The sequence below is a fragment of the Oncorhynchus mykiss genome, chromosome 7, assembly GCF_013265735.2.
Source record: "Oncorhynchus mykiss isolate Arlee chromosome 7, USDA_OmykA_1.1, whole genome shotgun sequence".
NCBI classification, from domain to species: Eukaryota; Metazoa; Chordata; class Actinopteri; order Salmoniformes; family Salmonidae; genus Oncorhynchus; species Oncorhynchus mykiss.
The window spans coordinates 73,262,787-73,287,430 of record NC_048571.1 but is presented as its reverse complement, the minus strand read 5'-3'; the positions used below and the strand labels follow the sequence as shown (position 1 = coordinate 73,287,430).

Genomic DNA, 24,644 nt, shown 5'->3' with positions numbered 1-24,644 from the left:
CAGCCTATGGGAAATTAATAAACACGTCCAATATTCGACTTTGTGTATGTGACAGAAATGACTAGATGGTTGACTCGTGCTCTTCTGGATAGGGATGCTGTTTACTCCGTCTCGTGATGGTCCGCCAGATGTCGCAGTGGCACCGTGGAGGGAGGGGGAGGAGGGGCCTGGCCTGGCCTGGGAATTCTCTGCTTCCCATTCCTCCTATTGCAGACGCAACATGGCGGACTAGAAGAGGCGGCGACTCCCCTGGATGCAAGGAATAAACTGGGATTCACGTCCCCCTATGCCTCGAGGAAGACGGAGAGATACAAATGTGTTATAGAGACCTTCGGTAACATTGAGGAATGTTTGGGACCGTTCTAGTCACTCGTTAGGATAAACAGACTTGCGATCTTTTGCCTCCAAATTGTCTGTCCCAGATCGTTCCTATCACTGACACAGCAGCCCCCCCCCCCCTCTCCCCCTCTGCACACACTCTTGGTTACTGGAGTGTGGAGACGGGCCGGTGTTGAGAACGTGTGAAAAGGAAGAAAGGAATTTCACTACTGTAGATGTTCAGGATTGTATTATACCAAACGGGAGTCGTGGTGAGTTTTGTTTTTATTCTGCTGTAAATTGTCACTAGTTACGGTGAAGCGTGTTTCATTAAGTTGTAATAATGTCTGGCTACTTGTCACACAAATAAGCACTTTTGGATTGTCCCTTATCATTATCACAGTTTAGTATTCCACGGCGAACATCGTTTCGGTGATGAGAGAGATACCGCGGAGAGGGAAGAGGTTGTTTTTGTATAACGTTCCATGGGTATCATGGGAGCGCACCCAATTATATGTTTGTAGCGACACGAACATTTACAGAATGAGCTTGGAGTAAGGGAGGAAACATTTTGCGAAGGGGGAGAATATGCCACAACATACATTTTAGATTTCCACAGTGTGAGCGTGTTCTGTGAACGCATAACGTTACATTGTTTCCATGTCGCATTGTTACAATCGGGGGGCCAGTGCGTTCTAACTGAAAAGTACATATTGATCAACGCTTTGTTGCTAAATGTTTAGAGATGGTGGGGGAGTAACCCGGGGCTGGGGTGGGGGGGATAGGGAGTTTAGTGGGAACACAGCCCAGGAATTAGGTCGCTTTAGACAGACAGGCCTTCAAATCACTGCACACATTTACATTTTTGTATATCACGTATACTGCTTTACTCTGCCTCGCTCTCCATTTCCTCTTCTGATACAAATTATTCTGGCTTGACTGGACCTTGAGGTTACTTAGTCTAGCCTAAATGTAGTTACGCAATATGAATCTTAACTAATTGTGCACTGGTGTCACAGCTGGTGACCCCCTTAACCCTGGTAATAACTATAATGTAATGTATAAACATGGCTTGTGTCCCAGGCAGGCTGGTTTAAAAAGTTTGTTTCAGTGCAAGCCCTCAGTGTTTACATGCCGCACACTGTATAGTTGGTGTGCTGTGACAACTCCCTCAATGATTCTAATCAGTACAAGTTTATTAGCATGAAAAATACATTTGGCAATGCAGGAGTCATCAAGGAATATGTTCCACATTTTGTCTGGAGGCCACTTTCATTTGATGCCGTTTTTGATGCATCATTAGGCATGACTGAAAAAAAGGCTTGAGGCCCTAGTGCAACTTGAGTGTATATTTAATTGTCTTGTAGTGCTGAGCGATGAGTGCTTTTTGAGCTCGGTTTTGGTTCCACATTTTGTATTACATTATTAAGTGCATTATGTGGGTTGAATGGTGTAACAACACAGAATAACACAATTAATTAAATTCCCATGAGTTTCAAGTTTTAATGTCATGTGTACAAGTACAGTGAATGCCTTTCTTGCAAGCTTTAAACCCAAGGATGCAGTAATCAATGTTTTACTAAAAATAACATGAGGTAGAACAAAAACACAAGAAATAAGAACACGAGAAAGTAAGCTATGTACAGGGTCAGTTCCAATACCATATTTACAATTTGCAGGGATACTGGAGTGATAGAGGTAGATATGTATTGGGGTAAGGTGACTAGGCATCATGATGTACGATAAACAGAGTAGCGGCAGCGTAAATTAAGATTGTATGTGTGTAGAGTCAGTATAATTGTTTGTGTTGGAGTGTGCGTGAGTTTGTAGAGTCCTGTGCGTGTGCATAGAGACCGTGCAAGGTCCTGGATGGCGAGGAGCTCGGCCCCAGTGATGTACTGGGCTGTCCGCACCCCCCTCTGTAGTGCCATGTGACGATAGTGACTGCCCATTATGCTTATCACTTATTAACCAGAATTTATTCACTTTAATATAATACACTGAGTGTATAAAACATTAAGGACACTTGCTCTTCCATGACATAAACTGGCCAGGTGAAAGTGATGATCCCTTATTGATGTCACTTGTTAAATACACTTCAGTCAGTGTAGATGAAGGGTATGAGACGTGTTAAAGAAGGATTTCTAAGCCTTGAGACAATTGAGACATGGATTGTGTGTGTATGTATGCCATACAAAAGTTGAATGGGAAAGACAAAAAATGCATGTGCCTTTAAACGTGTAATGGTAGTAAGTCACGCCGGTTCGTGTCAAGAACTGCAATGCAGCTGGGGTTTTATGCTCAACAGTTTCCCATGTGTATCAAGAATGGTCCACCACCCAAAGGACATCCAGCCAACTTGACACAACTGTGGGAAGCATTGGAGTCAACATGGACCAGCATCTTTGTGGAATGCTTTTGACACCTTATAGAGTCCTTGCCCCAACGAATTGAGGCTGTCCTGAGGGCATCTAAATATTAGGAAGGTTTTATTAATGTTTTGTTGTGTATATTACATTTGTTTTATTTGATAACTTTATTATTTAATTCCAAGTCATCATCTCATGTCCAAAGAGCTGCTGCCTATGCTGTCTGACAAAATCACTATTTAAGTAGTTCTTCAAAGTAAATAAGGCATACTTTTATGACTGCTGAATACCAACTATCAGTCACTTAGATCATGTATTTTCAAGTAGAGGCACATTCTATGTCCGACACATAAAATATGGCCTGCTGCACATAGCCTAGCCTGGACCTTTTATTATCAAAGCTACATGTATGCTCACTGTCAGCCTCAGCCGGGAACATGGATAACATTCTCAACAGCTTGCACAAGGGAAGAAACTAGTATTTGGGTCAAGATGGAAGTAGGCCTATGGCAGTGTTTGGCGTGCCTTCATAAGTGAACTGAGCTGTGTGCAGCTGTGTCCACCTGGAGCGTGACTCGTCATGTCTCTGGACTGCTTCAGGTTGCATTCCCCTGCTCAGAGGTTTCATCCATCAACCAATGGTTGCGTGCCACATCATCGACTGACAGTTTGCTATAACATGACGTGGTTAGCTGATCCTTAAAATACCTATCCAGACATTGTAAGATCTGGCATGCATTAGCAACACCTGGGCAGAGGAACACACCCTCCAAAAACTATTTTTATTTAGAATAAGGCCCATATTAGAAAAAATTCTCTGCACATTTATCGATATGCCAAATCAAACTTTATTTGTCACATGCTTACTTACAAACCCTTAACCAACAGTGCAGTTCAAGAAGAGTTAAGAAAATATTTACCAAATAAACTAAAGTAAAAAATAATAAATTAACACAATAACGAGGCTATATGCAGTGTGAAACAATGCCTAATTTATCTTAACCATTACAGATAACAATCTAAATAGCTAAATTGCCCCTTGTATATTCTGGCAATAAAAAAATAAGTTCCATTTTAAGATTTAATTTATTGAAATCGTAATATCAACTGGTTATATTATATTGTGGAACCTCAGCAGTGGTACTTTCTCGTAGAAGAAGCCAATGGCTCAGGGCTCTGTGCTAACCTTTTTTACATGGAGCATGTGTGTGCCTAAGATAAACATTTTTCGTTGCTCCTAACTTTTTGAGGTGTTAGAGCCAGAATCCATCATTTTTCTAGGTGCCCCCCCCCCCCAAAAAAAAAAAAATCCAGGTGAAAATATTTAGGCACATATTCGAGTAAAATGGTCGCACTGGAAAGCCCTACTATGGCTGTGCAATGGCATAGCCTTGTTTTGTTAATTTAATAGACAAGATGCTCTTATTTCCTGAGCCCTTATCACAGTCAAGACACACCTATTTTAAAGTAAAAAAAACATGCTAGAATAGAACAGAATCAAATGTAACAGTGCGAAGTGAAGCGCATCTTGCCTCTGGAACAGTTATTCTCAGTGTTATCATTTGAAACTTGGATCAATTTAGTGAGTTGAATTGCAATTTTCTTCAGGGTTATAAACCTATATCTGTCATGTTTTCGATATACAGATGTTTGATTCAGTTCATTCTGCCGGTTCTTTGGAATTTTCTAAATGGGTTAACAATTCCACATTGAACACTGCATGAGGATGAATTACATCCATGACACCCATTTGGTGAGTAGGACTAGGCTTAATGATTCTGAGGAAAATACGCTCTTTGTCAAAGTAATGATTTTGTATATTTTCAGTTTGAACTTGTCTGTTTAGGGGGTTATAACCTATGCTAACCAATTCTAAATGGCAGTTTGCAAAGTAAGCTCGTCACTAGTTTGCACAAAGTCATACACCCTGCCTATTTCTACAATTTATCATCTTAAAATCAGATTTAAACCTAACACACACTAACCACACTGGCAATTTTGACTTTGTGCTTGTGGTAACTAGTTACAACAAAATCACACTACAAGCCAAAGACTTAAAACACTAAAATGACAAGAGTAACTCAAAGTAGCATAAGCTGAAAGTAAACGGACACAATTATTCCAAACGTGCAGCTCTTTGTTGGAATACATATTTCCCTACTTCAATCAACCAGTCCATTTTGAATTTGTGATAAAGCTGTCGTCATTTGGTAAAGAATGTCACTTGTGTATCCGATCAGTTACAGTGCCTTCAGAAAGTATTCATACACCTTGACTTATTCCACATTTTGTTGTTACAGCCTGAATTCAGAATTGATTTAAAAAAAAATCTCACCCATCTCCACACTATACCCCATAATGACAAAGTGAAAACAATCTAGAAATTTTAGAAATGTTTGCAAAAGTAAAGTATTTCATTTTCAATACAATCTCATTTACATAAGTATTCATACCCCTGGGTCAATAAGGGTAAGTAACAACACATCCGTCACACTGATCCTCAACATGGGGGCCCATCAGGGGTGTTTCCTCAGTCCCCTCCTGTTCACTCATGACTGCATGGCCAGGCACGAATCCAACACCATCATTAAGTTTGCCGATGACACAGCAGTGGTAGGCCTGATCACTGACAACAACGAGACAGTCTATAGGGAGCAGGTCAGAGACCTGGCCGTGCGGTGCCAGGACAACAACCTCTCCATCAACGTGATCAAGACAAAGGTGATGATTGTGGACTACAGAAAAAAGAGGACCGAGCACACCCCCATTCTCATCGACGGGGCTGTAGTGGAGCAGATTGAGAGCTTCAAGTTCCTTGGTGTCCACATCACCAACAAACTATCATGGTGAAGAGGCCACGACAAAGCCTATTCTCCCTCAGGAGACTGAAAAGATTTGGCATGGGTCCTCAGATGCTCAAAAAGTTCTAGAGCTGCACCATCGAGCATCCTAAATGCTTGTATCACTGCCTGGTATGGCAACTGCTGGGCCTCCGACCGCAAGGCACTCCAGAGGGTAGTGTGTACGGCCCAGTACATCACTGGGGCCAAGCTTCCTGCCATCCAGGACCTCTATACCAGGCGGTGTCAGAGGAAGGGCCTACAAAATGTCAGACTCCAGCCACCCTAGTCATAGACTGTTCTCTCTGCTACCGCACAGCAAGCGGTACTAGAGTGCCAAGTCTAGGTCCATAAGACTTCTTAACAGCTTCTACCCCCAAGCCATAAGACTCCTGAACAGCTAATCAAATGGCTACCCAGGCTATTTGCATTGCCCCACCCCTTTTTATATGCTGCTGCTATTCTCTGTTTATTATCTATGCATAGTCACTTTAATAACTCTACCTACATGTACATATTACCTAATTTACCTGGATTAGCCGGTGCCCCCGGACATTGACTCTGTACCGGTACCCCCTGTACATAGTTTTGCTATTGTTATTTTACTGCTGTTCTCAAATTATTTGTAACTTTTGAAGAAAATGTTACATGACTCTTATTTTAACTTGCATTGTTGGTTAAGGGCTTGTAGGTAACCTGTTGTATTTGGCGCATGTGACAAATAAAATTAGATTTGAATTCATGTTAGAATCACCTTTGGCAGAGATTACAGATGTGAGTCTTTCTGGCTAGGTCTCTAAGATCTTTCCACACCTGGATTTTACAATATTTGCACATTATTCTTTTAAAAATTATTCAAGCTCTGTCAAGTTGGTTGTTGCTCATTGCTAGACAGCCATTTTCAAGGCAATTTAAATATGCTATGTTGTTGTCTTTGTTCTCTCTTTATGTAGTGTTGTCTCTTGTCGTGATGTGTGTGTTGTCCTATATTTTTATTAAATTTATTTTTAATCCCAGCCCCCGTCCCCACAGGAGGCCTTTTGGTAGGCCATCATTGTAAATATATATTTTTTTCCTTAACTTACTTGCCTAGATAAATAAAATTTAACTTTAACCAGACCACTCAGGAACATTTAATGTTGTCTTGGTAATCAACTCCAGTGTAGATTTGGCCTTGTGTTTTAGGGTATTGTCCTGCTGAAAAGTGAATTTGTCTCAGTGTTTGTTGGAAAGCAGACTGAACCAAGTTTTTTTTCTAGGATTTAGCCTGTGCTTAGCTCTATTCAGTTTCTTTTTATCAACAACAAAAACAAACTATTGCCGATGACAAGCGTACCCATAACATGCAGCCACCATCATGCTTGAAAATATGAAGAGTGGTACTCAGTAATATGTTGTTGGATTTGCCCAAACATAACACTTTGTATTCAGAACAAAGTTAATTTCTTTGCCACATGTTTTGCAGTTTGACTTTAGTGCCTTAATGAAACAATATTTTAATTATGTATGGGCTTCTTTCTTTTCACTCTGTCATTTAGGTTAGTATTGTGGAGTAACTACAATGTTGAGTCATCCTTTGTTTTCTCCTATCAGAGCCATTGAACTCTTAACTGTTTTAAAGCCAAAGTCACCTCATGGTGAAATCCCTGAGAGGTTTCCTTCCTCTCCGGTAACTGAATTAGGAAGGGGGCCTGTAGTGCCTGGTTGTATTGGTACACCATCCAAAGAGTAATTCATAACGTCACCATGTTCAAAGGGATATTCAATATCTGTTTTTATTTTTTACCGATCTACCAATAGGTGCCCTTTGCGAGGCATTGGGAAATCTTTGTGGTTGAATCTGTGTTTTGAAATTCACTGCTCGACTGAGGGACCTTACAGATAATTGGATTTGTGAGATACAGAGATGAGGTAGTCATTCAAAAATCACGTTAACTTCTTATGGCTAGGGGGCAGCATTTTCACATTTGGATGAGCGTGCCCAAAGGAAACTGCATGCTACTCAGTCCCAGTGGCCAATATATGCATATCATTAGTAGATTTGGATAGAAAACACTCTGAAATTTCTAAAACTGTTTGAATGATGTCTGTGAGTATAACATAACTCATATGGCAGGCGAAAACCTGAGAAAAATCCAACCAGGAAGTGAGAAATCTGAGGTTTGTAGTTTTTCAACTCTTGGCATATCGAATACACAGTGTCTATGGGGTCATTTTGCACTTCCTAAGGCTTCCACTAGATGTCAACAGTCTTTAGAACCTTGTTTGATGCTTCTACTATAAAGGAGGGGGGAATGAGAGGGGATTGAGTCAGAGGTCTGGCAGAGTGCCACGAGCTGGTCATGCGCATTCACATGAGAGGTAGCTTGCGTTCCATTGCATTTCTGAAAACAAAGGAATTCTCCGGTTGGAACATTATTGAAGATTTATGTTAAAAACATCCTAAAGATTGATTGTATACTTCATTTGACATGTTTCTACGAACTGTAATATGACTTTTCGGCTGAACATTTGCCTGTACCTGCCCGCGCGTCGTGAGTTTAGATTGTGTACTGAACGCGTGAACCAAAAGGAGTTATTTGGACATAAATGATGGACTTTATGGAACAAATCAAACATTTATTATGGAACTGGGATTCCTGGGAGTGTATTTGGATGAAGATCATCAAAGGTAAGTGAATATTTATAATGCTATTTCTGACTTCTGTTGACTCCAACATTACGGATATCTTTTGGGGTGTTGTTGGTCTCTGAGCGCCGTACTCAGATTATTGCATGGTTTGCTTTTTCCGTAAATTGTTTTTGAAATCTGACACAGCTGTTGCATTAAGGAGAAGTTCATCTTTAAATCTGTGAATAACACTTGTCTTATCAATGTTTATTATGAGTATTTCTGTAAATTGATGTCTCTGTGCAAATTCACGGGATGTTTTGGAGGCAAAGCCAAATGTAAACTGAGGTTTTTGGATATAAATATGAACTTGATCAAACAAAACATACATGTATTGTGTAACATGTTGTCCCGGGAGTGTCATCTGATGAAGAATATCAAAGGTTAGTGATTAATTTTATCTCTTTCTGCTTTTGTGACTCCTCTCTTTGGTTGGAAAATCGCTGTATGCTTTCTGTGACTAGTTGCTGACCTAATGTTGCAGACCTATGTTCTGCTTTCGCCGAAAAGCTTTTTTGAAATCAGACACTGTGGTTGGATTAACAAGAATTTTATATTTAAAATGGTGTCTAATACTTGTATGTTTGAGAAATTTGAATTATGAGATTTCTGTTGATTGAATTTGGCGCCCTGTAATTTCATTGGCTGTTGGTGAGGGGTTCCGAGACAGGTTAAACACTTATTGCACACATGCAACTTATTATGAGACTTTTTACTCCGGAACTTATTTAGGCTTGCCATAACAAAGGGGTTGAATACTTTGACATAAGACATTTCAGCTTTTAACTTATAATTAATTGGTAAAAATTTAGGAAAAATCATTCACTTTGAATTTATGGGCTGTTGTGTGTAGGCCAGTGACACAAATCAAAATTGAATCCATATTAAATGGCTGTAACACAATAAAATGTGGAAACGTCAAGGGGTGTGAATACTTTCTGAAGGCACCGTAGATACGTTTTTATAGGCGTTCATTTCTGTAGACTTTAACGGGAGCTCAGCAAGCATGTGTAGAGGAAGAAGTCGGAATGCAATTCGAGTGTGAGACGTAGGGGAAAGGGAATTTATGGAGAAGAACTGTTTGATTGTTGGCTTGGTTTCCTTTTTGTTGTGCCCCAAAAATACACATGTACAAATGGAACACTAGAATCAAAGCAAATTTGATTCTAGTGACCAAATAATAAAAGATCTCTGGTTAAAGATCGAGTTTTGACGTCCGTTCGAGTACTTGATTACTCATGCCTATCCCTAGTGAGTGGTTGCACCGGTCTCACCTCTTCACAAAGTTCAGCTTGTCATGTTTTTGATTACTCAAGTGCAAAGCAGAAGCTGCTCACTTCGCTCTGAGATTGACTCGTCATACCTGGACTTCCCCTAGCGTGCCGACAGGCCTGCCCTGACATCAGGTGGTCATGTCTGGGCTCGTCACTGCTCCTCACAAAGTGGTGTCTAGGTGTAAGAGCAACTGGGCCTCATCTAGCGTCTTTGCAACAGTTGGGAGATTCATGTCAATATTTAGGGAAAGCAATTTGGTTCTACCATGTCTGAATGTATTAGAGGTGGCTCTCATAACTTTGTTAATTTAGCTTAGTATTTCCATGAGAACACTGAAGATGTAGGCTAGGCTACTTTATAAAGGACAGCCTGTACAATGTTTTTGTTTGGTGGGTGTTTGAAACTATCAGATATAGTATGCTGGGAAATTTCACAATCCTGACACAATACAGTAAAAAAAAATTTTAAAAAGTACTTTAGGTTGGGGTGGGCATTGGTGGGGTGGGAGGCAGACAGACCGATAATCTGTTTCCACCAATGTAACACATGGAATACAATTTCTCAGTGTTACTGCATTGCTGAATGCTGCAGCAAACGTGTTCAGAGATGTTTTAAAAAGTTGTGCTATACTGTAGATGTAGGCTAATGTATTCTTTTTTTATGTTCTTTTGTCAGTGCAGTTGTGGCCTATATTTCAGTACTATAGTGATTGAAAGTGGTGGAAAGATGAAAACAATTGCCTACTTGGAGAAACAAGAGAATCTTTCTTGCCTCCCACTTTCACCTAAATATGTGTAGGATAACACGGTATGCTGGCATAGGCCTAGCTAGTGAAGCAAATAACATCAGATCCTTCAGTAAATCTTTATCTAACAACTAGGGATGAGTGTTGTCTTTACAGTCCTAGGACCGTTTCTAGTGCCCCAGAGTGTAGACACAGGAGTAGGTTCATTTCCATGTGAAAGGACCCATGAGCACCAACACGTGAAGAGGCTATATTTTGTAGAAACTCAATATTAGGAAAGTGTTCCTAATGTATACTCAGTGTATACATTATTCAACCATTTTCCATCCTAAAAATGAAGAATAAGCAAAGGCTTTGATTTAACGGATGGAAAAGGGGTCTTAGAAAACATCTAGCAGAAAAGTCTTGAAAGGTGTTAGAAATGCATCAAAACACAATAATGTTGAAATCTAAGACCTCTGCCGGCTAATACCAATACTTATATTTCGTTTGGAATAATGTTTTCTGCCTTCTGTAAGTTTAAGAAAACGTTGCCTTGAGCCTTGAAATTCTGTCACCAAAAATATTTAAGATATTTTCACATTTCTCTTCCTCATGATGGAGGATAATACAAGTTCACAGAAGTAACAAGTAAAGGTAGACCTATCAATTAGTTTGTTTTTACTGATATACATTTTGTTTGAATTATTAATTGATTAAAGCCCAAAATTCTGTTTCCAAATCGGTAACAGAATTTCCCAAAAATCTGTAACTGAATTTCTGCAATTGAATTGGCTACAATGAGAAATCATAGTAGTCACAAACCACAGTTGGGTCACCAGCTACTGTCCTCCCTTCCACCTGCATACTGTTATGATCAGCTGATAACGGTTTTCTTTTTCTGTCATCTGGTGGTTTTAAGCAAGTGTGTAAAGTCTAGATAAACCCCCTCCCCTCCAATTAATGTCACCTTTCCCAGCTCTAACTGACACCTACCAATGAGCCCTGTCTTTCCATTTACTGTAACCAGCATCCTCACCCACTAAGCACCGAACGACACCTGACAACCATGGACGTTGATAAAAAGTTTAAATTTGATCAGTCCACCCTGGCCTAAATTTCAACGTCCATAGACGTAGTTTTTTGTTCTGTCCGGACCTGCCGTGATTTCAACGACCACAGACGTTCTGGCCTGACCTTCCTTTGGCCCAAACATAGACGTCCATGATTGGTTAAGATTTGTCCTGGAACAAACCAAATCTTAACCAGTCATAGCCTTCTATGTTTCACAAGTTTGGACAGCACAGTAGAGTACAGTAAATACAAGTAGAGTATAGTACATTGAGTTCAATACAATACACAGTAGAGCACATTAGAATACACTATAATGTACTGAACTATACTCTACTGTACTCTACTGTATTGAACTATACTCTACTGTTCTGTAATGTACTCTACTGTCCTCCACTGAGCTCTACTGTGCTGTACTTTATGTCCAAACAACTGGGTTTGGCTGTGGGGGCTTTACTTTTCCTCATCGCGCTCTAGCGACTCCTTGTGGCGGGCCGGGAGCCTGCAGGCTGACTTCGGTCGTCAGTTGAATAGTGTTTCCTCTGACACGTTGGTGCAGCTGGCTTCCAGGTTAAGCGGGCGGGTGTTAAGAAGCACAGTTTGGCGGGTCATGTTTCGGAGTCATGACTCGACCTTCACCTCTCCGAGCCCGTTGGGGAGTTGCAGCAATAAGACGATCGTAATTGGATATCACGTAAAGGGGGGTAAAATAAAGTAAATTGTACCAAAATTTGCGAAGGAGCATATTGTATTTTCCTACCTTTTGTGTACCTATTTAGGATACATAACCATGATGAGAATGACATTTCTATCCATAATTATGCATTTCTGTGTAGTACAGATCAGGGACCCATGATGAAATTCCATTACAGCAATTCTGTTAGTGTGAATACAATTAACTTAATGTAGTTCAATAATCAAGCTTTTTTTCCATGATTGAAACCTCATTCTTTCTGCAGACATCTTTTGATCACACAAAAAATGGAGAGATTTTACAGAAATTATATTACCATACTTTGCATCGGCATAGTTCTTCCAGTAAATGTGTTTTTGTAAAATGTTCAGTGTAAATTGTTAAAAGTAGTAATTGTGTATAGAGTGAGAAGTAGGGTTGGGCGATATCCAGATTTCCATACCTTCATACCGTGCCTGTGCCATCCCGGGTATATACGGTATTACTGGTAGTGCACAATTCTCATAGCGGCTAAAGGTAAATGCTAACAAGTGCATGCAAACATTTACTACTAGGACAGACAACACAGCTCATAAAGTTAGGCAACTATCTCAAAACACAGTTTGCAGCACGCACAAAACAAATACTATCAAATACTATGCCGGAGGGGATTGTCTGCTGTTACCAATGAGTTTGATCTTGCAAGCTAAAGTTAGCAAAACATAGGTGGAAAGAGTTTAGTTGGCACATCTTAGATATATAGTTAGCTTAATAGTTATATATATATATATACAGTTGAAGTCAGAAGTTTAGATACACTTAGGTTGGAGTCATTAAAACTTGTTTTTCAACCACTCCACAAATTTCTTGTTAACAAACTATAGTTTTGGCTAGGTCATCTACTTTGTACATGACACAAGTCATTTTTCCAACAATTATTTACAGACAGATTATTTCACTTATAATTCACTATATCACAATTCCAGTGGGTCAGAAAATTATGTCATGGCTTTAGGCTGTCAATGACAGCCTAGGAACAGTGGGTTAATTAACTGCCTGTTCAGGGGCAGAACAACAGATTTGTACCTTGTCAGTTCGGGAGTTTGAACTTGCAACCTTCCGGTTACTAGTCCAACGCTCTAACCACTAGGCTACCCTGACATCATTTGAGTCAATTGGAGGTGTACCTGTGGATGTATTTCAAGGCCTACCTTCAAACTCAGTGCCTCTTTGCTTGACATCATAGGAAAATCAAAAGAAATCAGCCATGACCTCAAAAAAAATGTAGGCCTCCACAAGTCTGGTTCATCCTTGGGAGCAATTTCCAAACGTCTAAAGGTACCTCGTTCATCTGTACAAACAATAGCACGCAAGTATAAATACCATGGGACCACGCAGCCGCCATACCGCTCAGGAAGGAGACTAGTTCTGTCTCCTAGAGATGAACGTACTTTGGTGTGAAAAGTGCAAATAAATCCCAGAACAACAGCAAAGGACCTTGTGTAGATGCTGGAGGAAACAGGTACAAAAGTAACTATATCCACAGTAAAACGAGTCCTATATCGACATAACCTGAAAGGTCGCTCAGCAAGGAAGAAGCCACTCCTTCAAAACCGCCATAATGCCAGACTACGGTTTGCAACTGCACATGGGGACAAAGATCGTACTTTTTGGAGACACGTCCTCTGGTCTGATGAAACAGAAATAGAACTGTTTGGCCATATTGACCATTGTTATGTTTGGAGTGAAAAGGGGGAGGCTTGCAAGCCGAAGAACACCATCCCAGCCGTGAAGCACGGGGGTGGCAGCATCATGTTGTGGGGGTGCTTTGCTGCATGAGAGACTGGTGCACTTCACAAAATAGATGACATCATGAGGCTGGAAAATTATGTGGATATATTGAAGCAACATCTCAAGTTAAAACTTGTTTTCAAATGGGTCTTCCAAATGGACAATAACCCCAAGCATACTTCCGAAGTTGTGGCAAAATGGCTTAAGGACAACAAAGTCAAGGTGTTGGAATGGCCCTCACAAAGCCCTGACCTCAATCCTATAGAAAATGTGTGGGCAGAACTGAAAAGGTGTGTGTGAGCAAGGAGGCCTACAAACCTGACTCAGTTACACCAGCTCTGTCAGGAGGAATGGGCCAAAATGCACCCAACTTATTGTGGGAAGCTTGTGGAAGGCTACCTGAAACATTTGACCCAATGTAAGGGATTTCCTCCTCTTCGTCTGAAGAGGAGAGGTGAGAAGGATCGGAGGACCAATATGCGGCGGGGTAAGTGTCCATGGTTCTTTTAATAAGAAATACTCAACATGAACACAACTGAATACAAAAACAATAAACGTGCAACGAACGAAACCCAAAACAGTACCGTGTGGTGAAAAACACAAACACCCACAAACAAGCAGTGAAACCCAGGCTACCTAAGTATGATTCTCAATCAGAGACAACTACTGACACCTGCCTCTGATTGAGAACCATACTAGGCCGAAACATAGAAATCCCCAAATCATAGAAAAACAAACAGACTGCCCACCCCCAACTCACGCCCTGACCATACTAAATAATCACAACACAACGGAAATAAAGGTCAGAACGTGACACCCAAGTTAAACAATTTAAAGGCAATGCTACCAAATACTAATTTGAGTGTATGTAAACTTCTGACCCACTGGGAATGTGATGAAAAATAAAAGCTGAAATAAATAATTCTCTCTACTATTATTCTGACATTTCACATCCTTAAAATAAAGTGGTGATCCTAACTGACCTAAGACAGGGAATTTTTACTTGGATTAAATGTCAGGAATTGTGAAAAACTGAGTTTAAATGTATTTGGCTAAGGTGTATGTAAACTTCTGACTTCAACTGTGTGTATATATAGCTGATAAACATTTAGTAATGAATTTCATACAAGTGTAACTTGATCACCTCACTTAAATTGTGCTGCAGAGATGACTACCTCCCATTTTGCTCGTTGTGCTTCTTTTGTAAACAAACACACGTGACTTGCTCTCAAACCACTGTTTTGGGAAACTAGTACCAATAAGGTTCATAATGGAAAAAGCTTAATTATTACAAATGATCTAATGGGCGAAATGATGAACACGATCTGCTTTATCGATTTATCTAGTGCACAAGTTGACTGCAGGTATTTATTTAAAATGTACTAATATTCAAAGCCCCAAAAAACATCACTTACCAGATTGCCAACCTAATGTTAACAAGTACTAAGGAATCCTCATAGAGAATGCTAATGAACGCATTGTGAACATCTTGTACAGTTTCTGAACTAAACTATACAAGTATAAAAGTAACAAACAAAAAAATGATACTCACAGTTTGCTGATATTCTCTGCTGTTACCAAGCAAATGCTTGATTTTGGAAGAACCTTAGCTAGACAGCGAACTAGCTACTAAATTAGCAAACCAAATGCACAACTGCAAATTTTTTACTTAAATGTTTGCCAGCTAGATATCTTATAACTATTAATTGTTAGTTCCATACTGTACTTAGATTTGGCATCACTGGGGCCAGGCTTCCTGCCATCCAGGACCTCCTATACAAGGCGGTGTCAGAGGGAGGCCCTAAAAATTGTCAGACTCCAGCCACCTTAGTCATAGACTGTTCTCTCTGCTGCCGCACGGCGAGTGGTACCGGGGCGCCAAGTCTAGGTCCAAAAGGCTTCTTAACAGCTTCTACCCCCCAAGCCATAAGACTCCTGAACAGCTCATCAAATGGCTACCCAGACTATTTGCATTGTCGTCCCCCCCCCCCCCCCCCCCCCACTCCCTCTTTTACACTACTCTCTGGCTATTATCTATGCATAGTCACTTTAACTCTACCTACATGTACATATTACCTCGACTAACCAGTGCCCCCACACATTGACTCTGTACCGGTACCCCCCCTGTATACGGCAGGTAGCCTAGTGGTTAGAGCGTTGGGCCAGTAACCGGAAGGTTACTAGATCGAGTCCCCGAGCTGAGAAGGTAAAAGTCTGTCGTTCTGCCCCTGAACAAGGCACTGTTCCTAAACCAGTTAACCCACTGTTCCTATGCCATCATTGTAAATAAGAATTTGTTTTTGACTGACTTGTTAAATCAAGGTAAAACATTTTTTACATTTTTCAAATACAGCCTCGCTACTATTATTTTACTGCTGCTCTTTAGCTATTTGTTATTTAGATTTTTTACCTCTACTTTTTTCTTACCTGTGTACAAAATTTCACTGTAAGGTGTACCTGCTGCACGACAGTGAGTGATTCACAAGGCTCCTGTCATCTTTGTGTGCTTGTAAATAAACACCATGTGACTGGGGACCAACTTGTGCAATACATTAGGATATACATTTTCTTTATATCCTAATGTATTGCACAAGTTGACTGCAGGTATTTACTTAAATGTATAAATAAAACACATTTAAAAGAAATCGTTTCAACGGTCCCATGGCTTTTTCCAAATACGGTGGTCTACGGTATACCTCCCAAGCCTAGTGAGAAGGAAATGCCAACTTTGCGAGGTGGAATTGAGGTACAGTAATGGTAGTACATGTGCAATGCTTAACTATCTGAAAGGGATGTACTATGACACCCAAACCGTTGCTTGCAGCGACATTGTGAATTAATGTGGAATTTTATTCATTTCATACTTATCGTTTTAACAGAAAACCTAAAAAAAAAATGGCCGTTTGTCAAATCCCTGTTCTTAGCAGAGTTCCGTTATCGTGGAATTGCCCGTAGCAGCTCATTAAAAAAGTGCACCTTGAGTGACAGTTTGACACTACAGTGGAGCTATTTTCATTCATTAGGCCCATCTTCACTGCTCCAACATGCACTGTCAACTTACATGTTTGCTCCAGAATTTAGGCCTATTTAAAGGTTATGAAATAGTGATGGTCTCATTGACCCAAATCACTGACATGAACTCGCTTATGAACTAAAGGTGTTCGCATGCTTCTCAGCCAAAACAGTTCGGAAGAGTTTGTGCATATATTATGATGACATTTTGAGACGTTTTTGTTTGTTTTGGACTTCGGTGAGTTTTTTTCAGCTGTTCGGGCACACATAATTTGGTAAGCCGAAGTTCAGAGCCGAAGTCTACGCCCCTTTGTCGGTGATTGGTCAACAGTAGGGATTCTTCAATAAAGACTTGTCATTCAACGAGAGATGACAATTTTTCATGCACATTTTTCGTAGAGAAACTGCCCCAAACATCTTAGTTACACAATTTTACATCTAACTAAGATCTCCTCGGCAAAAACATAACAATTAATGACAGATTAATTCTGTCTGTTTTGAGGAAGTGTATACTGGCTACGGTGTCTCAAAATTGACAGCTGGTACTAATGATGTGAGCATGCTCGTTCGGCTAGCCGAGTTCAGCTAAGTGCAAGCCCGAACTGAAGCATGTTGAGTCTTAAGTCACACAATAACTGACTAGAGGGGGGGTTTCTAGTATGGTATGTAGGTTTATGTCTACAGTGTTCTTCAACCATTATTTATGGTGGGTCGCCCGTCTCACCTAGGTCAGTTGACTGCCGCCAAGTTAGGCTAGGCCTCATGATTTCAGTGGAAAAGTTATTTGGTGTCATCTCTTCAGTAAAAATACAAAAAACTGATGTCACAAAGAGGGTGTAGAGCAGCTCTGGTTCTTTAATGAGCCTGGGATGGGTTTCTTATCTTGCATAGCTAAGGGAGTGTCATGGTCTTAGCAGAGGTTGGTCAGTTTTCCCAGTCACATAGGCCTGGAGCTTACGGTTGGGGCTAGTTCTTTGAAAATATAATGTATACTTGATTTGGCGCACTGGGTAGACAGATGAAATATTTCAAAAATATTTCCAACTTGCTAACGGCACTCAGGTTGCTAATGCATAAAACTGAAATGTGTCCTCCGCATTTAACCCAACCCCTCTGAATCAGATAGGTGCGGAGGGCTGCCATAATCGACATCCATGTCTTCAGGGAACAGTGGGTTTCTCATCTGAATGATGAGGATAACTGGGATATATATATTTTTTTAAATCAATGTCGTAAGTATCATACTTTTAAAACTCACCGTTACATTGTTTTACGTCACTGTGATCAATCAATTTAAAGAAGTTCAACAACATGTTGACTATCAGGCTGTGCAGGCAGGCTGCTCCTTCTTTGTTGTGAGGCTTCTCACAGAGCTCACCAGGGGCCTCTAGTCTGCCCACATCACACAGGTTTAAACTGAGTGGAAAACATGGTTGTTGGAATCTTGTTTCAAAGCCAAACACAACAGCAGCCAAGTTCACTCTACTCTACTGAACCTTCTGTTATAGTTTTGTGTGCAGGGCAATGCATGGTAGCCCGCTGCCTCTACATTGGGCTGGTAGAGTGAGTGAGTGTGGGTTTTGCGGCCTTCAGCTCTCCTCTTGGCCCTACACCACGCTCACGGGTCACAGTGGCTTTGGAGGAAGGCCGCTGCCTAGTGCCACCACATCCTCGCCTCTGTGTGATGTGGGCAGACTGTGTTGGCCCCTGGTGAGCTCTGTGTGAAACCTCACAACAAAGAAGGAGCAGCCTGCCTACACAGCCTGACTGAGTCAACATGTTCATTCACTCACTGGGATGAGTTTGTGCTTGGTCCTTCGAACCGGACATGATCGAGCTCACGCAAGCTTCGGCTGACGGACACTAAGGTTGCTCTGCACATTTTGCCTTGGCGCTAGTCCTGGATCCTCCCCTCCATTTGGGCGATTTACTGTCTCATGTGAATGAGGTGAGTGAACACAGTCACAGAGCATACTAGGAGCCGTATTAGCCCTACAAAGGGAAATCCAGAGGATTGTGGGTGACGCATGTGGTGTTGAGGATGTATAATCCGTGGTCTGTGTTGGGGGTGAGGGAGAGTAGTCCTCTCAGCCCTTGGCATGGCCTACTTTAGCCACCATGAAGAGGGGCATTCAGAGTATTCTTGTCACAGCGGACTCCCTCAGGACACAGGCAGAGTATTAATATGCCATGAATGGGGACAGACAGACTGTCCTTATCTCTCCCCGCGATGACTCGTGAAGCAGTGCACCCTCAAGTGAGAGCACAAACTTCTCCTTGCTCAATCTGTGGAATGGGAGAATACCCAGACATCCTCCTCACGTATTTGCTTGCCTTGCTGGCGTCATTCCATTAAGGACTTTGGGCTTCTTATCGCTGAGGCTCCTGGCAAGTTGTTCTGACAGTCTGAGCTACCCACCCTTGATGAAGTAGAGTTGATGGCATTTGGCGCGCATGTACCCTTATGAGCTGGTTTGCTGGAGCTGTAGAGGGTGACTCAGGCAAATGTAATTGTAATTCGGCATCTTTTACAACTGCAGAGAATGAAACATGACGTTAGAGAATTAGGTGAAATCCATTGAAAATGACAGCTCTGCTCAGATTGATGTTATAAGGTGCAAACGTGACAGGAAGAAGAGGATCGGCAATCGGCGATCAATGTGGGCCTGTTGTTATGAGCATAGATTAAACCCAAAAACCGATGGGAACAAGTGGGAGGATCTAGCGTACCACTAAAATGCATTGTGGTTTAGCTGTTTTAATTTTATGATGATATTTTGAGGGTGGATGGACAAATATGAAACAAATTGTAAAATGCCCCTTTAAAGATGCACTGTTGGCTAAAATTCAAATAGCTCAAAGAGTAAAAGACACAAAAACAAGACTTAATGTGAAGCGTAGAAATGATGCACTTATAACAGAACTACCACTTTTAAAGGGGTGTGTCAGCTTTAATATTGCGGAAAGATTCTTGCTTCCATCAATGTAATTGTCTGCATCATTTCCAATCCCCTATATATTTTTGGGGTAAATATCTATATCATTATGCATACATTTCCATAATATATTTTACCTTTTACCAGGTTTTTTCTCATTGAGATTTAATCTCTTTTCAAGAGAGACCTGGTCCAATAGCCGCAGGGGGAACACCATTTCAGACAAAACAACTTACACGCGTGTTAGTGTATGTATGTATGTATGTATGTATGTATGTATGTATGTATGTGTGTGTGTATGTGTGTGTGTGTGTGTGTGTGTATATATAAAATAACTTTTTTTCTAATCTCTTAACACCATCCATTTTGGATTTCTAGATCTACCACTTCTTAGACTTGCTTTCAATGAGAATGACAGATCTATAACTCACATTTCTATAGGATTTTGTCAGGTCGTACCAAAAAATTACATACTGTAGCTTTAAGTAGCCTAAATCACTCACACTATGAATCAAATACCATGAGGAGGAACAGAGGCCGCTATAGAGGCCTGTGTGGGGGATATCCACCTAAAGAGACTACGTCGGAGAGTGGATAAATCTCTTTTACCCACCGTTCTATTGGCAAATGTACAATCACCGGAGAATAAACTGGATGAGCGCTGTTTGAGATTATCCTATCAAGCTTTTCTGAATAACTGTAATATCCTGTGTTATATTGGTAAATATAAATCTAGCTGGTTTTTCTATACGCCGACCGGCAGGACAAAACATCTGTGTCGTGGAAGCTGAGGGGGGTGGTTTCTCTTTGTTAACAACAACTGGTGAGTGATCTCTAATATTAAGGAAGTCTCAAGGTTCTGCTTGCCTGAGTTAGTGTGGTCTACAGTTTATCATGAGCTATTTTATTTACCAAGAGTTTTCATATTTTTCGTAGCTGTCTCTTTACCACCACAAACCACTGCTGGCTCTATCCAAGGCTCAGTCAATCGTTCACAAAACAGAATGCAGCGCAGTACGTGACTGAGGAAAGAAGAGACAACCAATTTACTAGTTACAGCCTCAGCGCACACTCTGGAAAGGCAGCTTACCAGTTACAGCGGCACGTCCCCTGAATGATAACGAAGAGGTATGTGAGAAGCCTGACCATGGAGACGGGTGAGAAGGAGATGAACTGTACTTCATGAGTTGTAAACGAAAAACAACTGGCATTTGGAAAGTTTGAAGTGAGGGAGCAAGTGTGGTGGAACAAGAATTGTTAGCATTGTTAAGTATCTTGCTAGCTGGATACAATTCTCCGTTAGCTAGCTAGAGAAATTTTGAGCAACATTGACCAACTCATCTGATCAAATAATTGAGTTTATGGTGTGAAAATTAGCTTGCTAATAAAGTCAGACAGCCAACGTTAGCTAGCTAACGTTAGAACATCAGATGAGTTGACATTAGCAACCTAACCAATTCACTATAATATTAACTGGTGTACGACTCCTTGCCGGTCCTCAAGTTATAACTCGTTAGTTGCTTACTGGACCCTGGCAATCTGTGTGAAATGTTAACTAGCTAACAAACTAACCACTATCTGTTAACTAATATTATCCCTCTACAGTATGAGAATTAAGGGAGAATGAAACGTTGCTTCTTAAACAAGTGGATTCAGGGATCAAGTGTAGCTGGAGCTGGGCCTGCCTTAAGCTGGATGCCACTATAGAGGTGAAAGGAACACCACACGCTTTCCCTCTTTCTCACTTTTGCTGGCACATTGTAGAACAGATGTCCACAGGTAGAACATGTACAATATAATAATGTGCAGTGTAGCCCAAATATTGTTTTTGTTTTTCATGTTTCGGTGCAACAAAAAAAAGTGTCACCTTTTTGGGCCTTCACCAGTTTGCATCCCTGTGCTAAAGCTGCAACATCATTTCAGCCATTTAGTTTCTTACTTTCTTCCGACTGAGTAGTTCTGTTACTGAAATCCCTCATTTGTTAAGGAAAAACATTCCCCTTTCCCTCAACCCTTGCTCTCTTTACTTGTAACACATAAGCATAGCATGCATGTGACCAATAGGGCCTGATATACAGCCCATCATAATCATATCAATAAATTGGTTATTACAGACTCCGGACACAGTAACACGTGAAAGCAAAATGGATGCGGAGGATGTGAAAAAGAACCTTGAAACAGGCAAATGTTTACTGGTTGCTCAGAAGAGAAAGGGGGAAGTCAGATCTGTGGAAAACATTTGACTTAGTTGTGGAAACTACTAAAGCTCAAGAAAAAATAGGGTATAGGAGCAAGCATTGCGTAAGTATTATGTGTGCCAAACAGTTGCTGTTAGATTACAATATTTACCATTTGGAACAGTGTAAACAACACTGAATAAATAAGTTTACCAGACAGTCTGTTCTAACTATATACAGTGGGGAGAACAAGTATTTGATACACTGCCGATTTTGCAATTTTGTAATTTTTATCATAGGTACACTTCAACTGTGAGAGACGGAATCGAAAACAAAAATTCAGAAAATCACATTGTATGATTTTTAAGTAATTGCATTTTATTGCATGACATAAGTATTTGATCACCTACCAACCAGTAAGAATTCCGGCTCTCACAGACCTGTTAGTTTTTCTTTAACCTCTTGATCCTACTTGAGACGCAGACGTCTCATCTAGACACCTGGAAATGCAAATGCGCTACGCTAAATGCTAAATGTACTCGTTAAAACTCAAACGTTCATTAAAACACACATGCAGGGTATTGAATTAAAGCTACACTCGTTGTGAATCTAGCCAACAAGTCCGATTTTTAAAATGCTTTTCGGCGAAAGCATGAGAAGCTATTATCTGATAGCATGCAACACCCCAATATACCTGAAGGGGACGTAAACAAAAGAATTAGCGTAGCCGGCGCTACACAAAACGCAGAAATAAAATATAAAACATTCATTACCTTTGATGATATTCTTTGTTGGCACTCCTATATGTTCCATAAACATCACAATTGGGTCTTTTTCCCGATTAAATCCGTCCATGTATGCCCAAAATATCCATTTGTATAGCCTGTCTGGTTCAGGAAAAAAGCTCTCTTCCAACACGCAACGTCATTTTTTAAAATTATATAAGTTGCCTATATTCATTGACAAAACACTTCAACCTACTTTTGTAACCCAACTTTAGGTATTTGTAAACGTTAATAAGCGATCAAATTGATCACTGGGCGATCTGTATTCAATAGCAGCTACTCAAGAAAACAATGTCCTTTTTCTCTCTTCCAAAATCGATTGCTGTATGCTGGACGGAATGAAGGATCTATTTGTAATTACACAAAGGATTTTTGTCAATGAAAATGACGTTTTTGGCTACATCGTGTGGAAGTTGTAGGAACTGCAAGCTCCCTGCTATATATTTTTGCTTGCCATAAACAACTGAGAGACTGGCGGATTAATACTTTTCTGTGGTTTTTGTGACCAGGTTTTTCTGGGGATTTCGCTTGCTGTTCACGTTCTGTTATAGTCACAGACATTATTTAACCAGTTTTAGAAACTTCAGAGTGTTTTCTATCCACGCATACTAATCATATGCATATACTATATTCCTGGCATGAGTAGCAGGATTTTTAACAGAATGTTCGAAAAAGGAGGCGGTAGACTGAAGAGGTTTTAAGAAGCCCTCCTGTTCTCCACTCATTACCTGTATTAACTACACCTGTTTGAACTCGTTACCTGTATAAAAGACACCTGTCCACACACTCAATCAAACAGACTCCAACCTCTCCACGATGGCCAAGACCAGAGAGCTGTGTAAGGACATCAGGGATAAAATTGTAGACGTGCACAAGGCTGGGATGGGCTACAGGACAATAGGCAAGCAGCTTGGTGAGAAGGCAACTGTTGGTGCAATTATTAGAAAATGGAAGAAGTTCAAGATGACGGTCAATCACCCTCGGTCTGGGGCTCCATGCAAGATCTCACCTCGTGGGGCATCAATGATCATGAGGAAGTTGAGGGATCAGCCCAGAACTACACGGCAGGACCTGGTCAATGACCTGAAGAGAGCTGGGACCACAGTCTCAAAGAAAACCATTAGTAACACACTACGCCGTCATGGATTAAAATCCTGCAGCGCACGCAAGGTCCCCCTGCTCAAGCCAGCGCATGTCCAGGCCCGTCTGAAGTTTGCCGATGACCATCTGGATGATCCAGAGGAGGAATGGGAGAAGGTAATATGGTCTGATGAGACAAAAATAGAGCTTTTTGGTCTAAACTCCACTCGCAAGTGTTTGGAGGAAGAAGAAGGATGAGTACAACCCCAAGAATGCCATCCCAACCGTGAAGCATGGAGGTGGGATCATCATTCTTTGGGGATGCTTTTCTGCAAAGGGGACAGGACGACTGCACCGTATTGTGGGGAGGATGGATGGGGCCATGTATCGCGAGATCTTGGCCAACCTTGAGATTGGCCAACCCAAATATTAAGTTCTGCTTTTCTGATGTATCAAATACTTATGTCATGCAATAAAATGCTAATTAATTATTTAAAAATCATACAATGTGATTATCTGGATTTTGGTTTTCGATTCCGTCTCTCACAGTTGAAGTGTACCTATGATAAAAATGACAGACATGCTTTGTAAGTAGGAAAACCTGCAAAATCGGCAGTGTATCAAATACTTGTTCTCCCCACTGTACATGCATACATACATACATACATACATACATACAGTTGAAGTCGTAAGATTACATACACTTCGGTTGGAGTCATTAAAACTCGTTTTTCAACCACTCCACAAATGTCTTGTTAACAAACTATAATTTTGGCAAGTCTGTTGTGTCATGCACAAAGTAGATGTCCTAAGTAATTTTTCCAACAATTGTTTACAGACCGATTTTAATTCACTGTATCACAATTCCAGTGAGTCAGAAGTTTACATACACTAAGTTGACTGTGCCTTTAAACAGCTTGGA

At 40.8% G+C, this 24,644-nt stretch overlaps 1 protein-coding gene across 4 annotated transcripts in view; it reads left to right on the top strand.

The window, feature by feature from the left end:
• Nucleotides 1-188: 188 nt before the first annotated feature.
• The window catches only part of LOC110528463 (receptor-type tyrosine-protein phosphatase alpha), a 69,977-nt gene continuing 45,521 nt past the window's right edge, over nt 189-24,644 (top strand). For 3 of the 4 annotated variants that reach the window (XM_036984046.1, XM_036984047.1, XM_036984044.1), the window contains exon 1: nt 190-590. The gene's annotated coding sequence lies outside the window, so the exon portion shown is untranslated. Of the gene's footprint in view, nt 591-24,644 lie in introns of all 4 variants that reach the window. The other variant, XM_036984045.1, reaches the window with a different exon arrangement.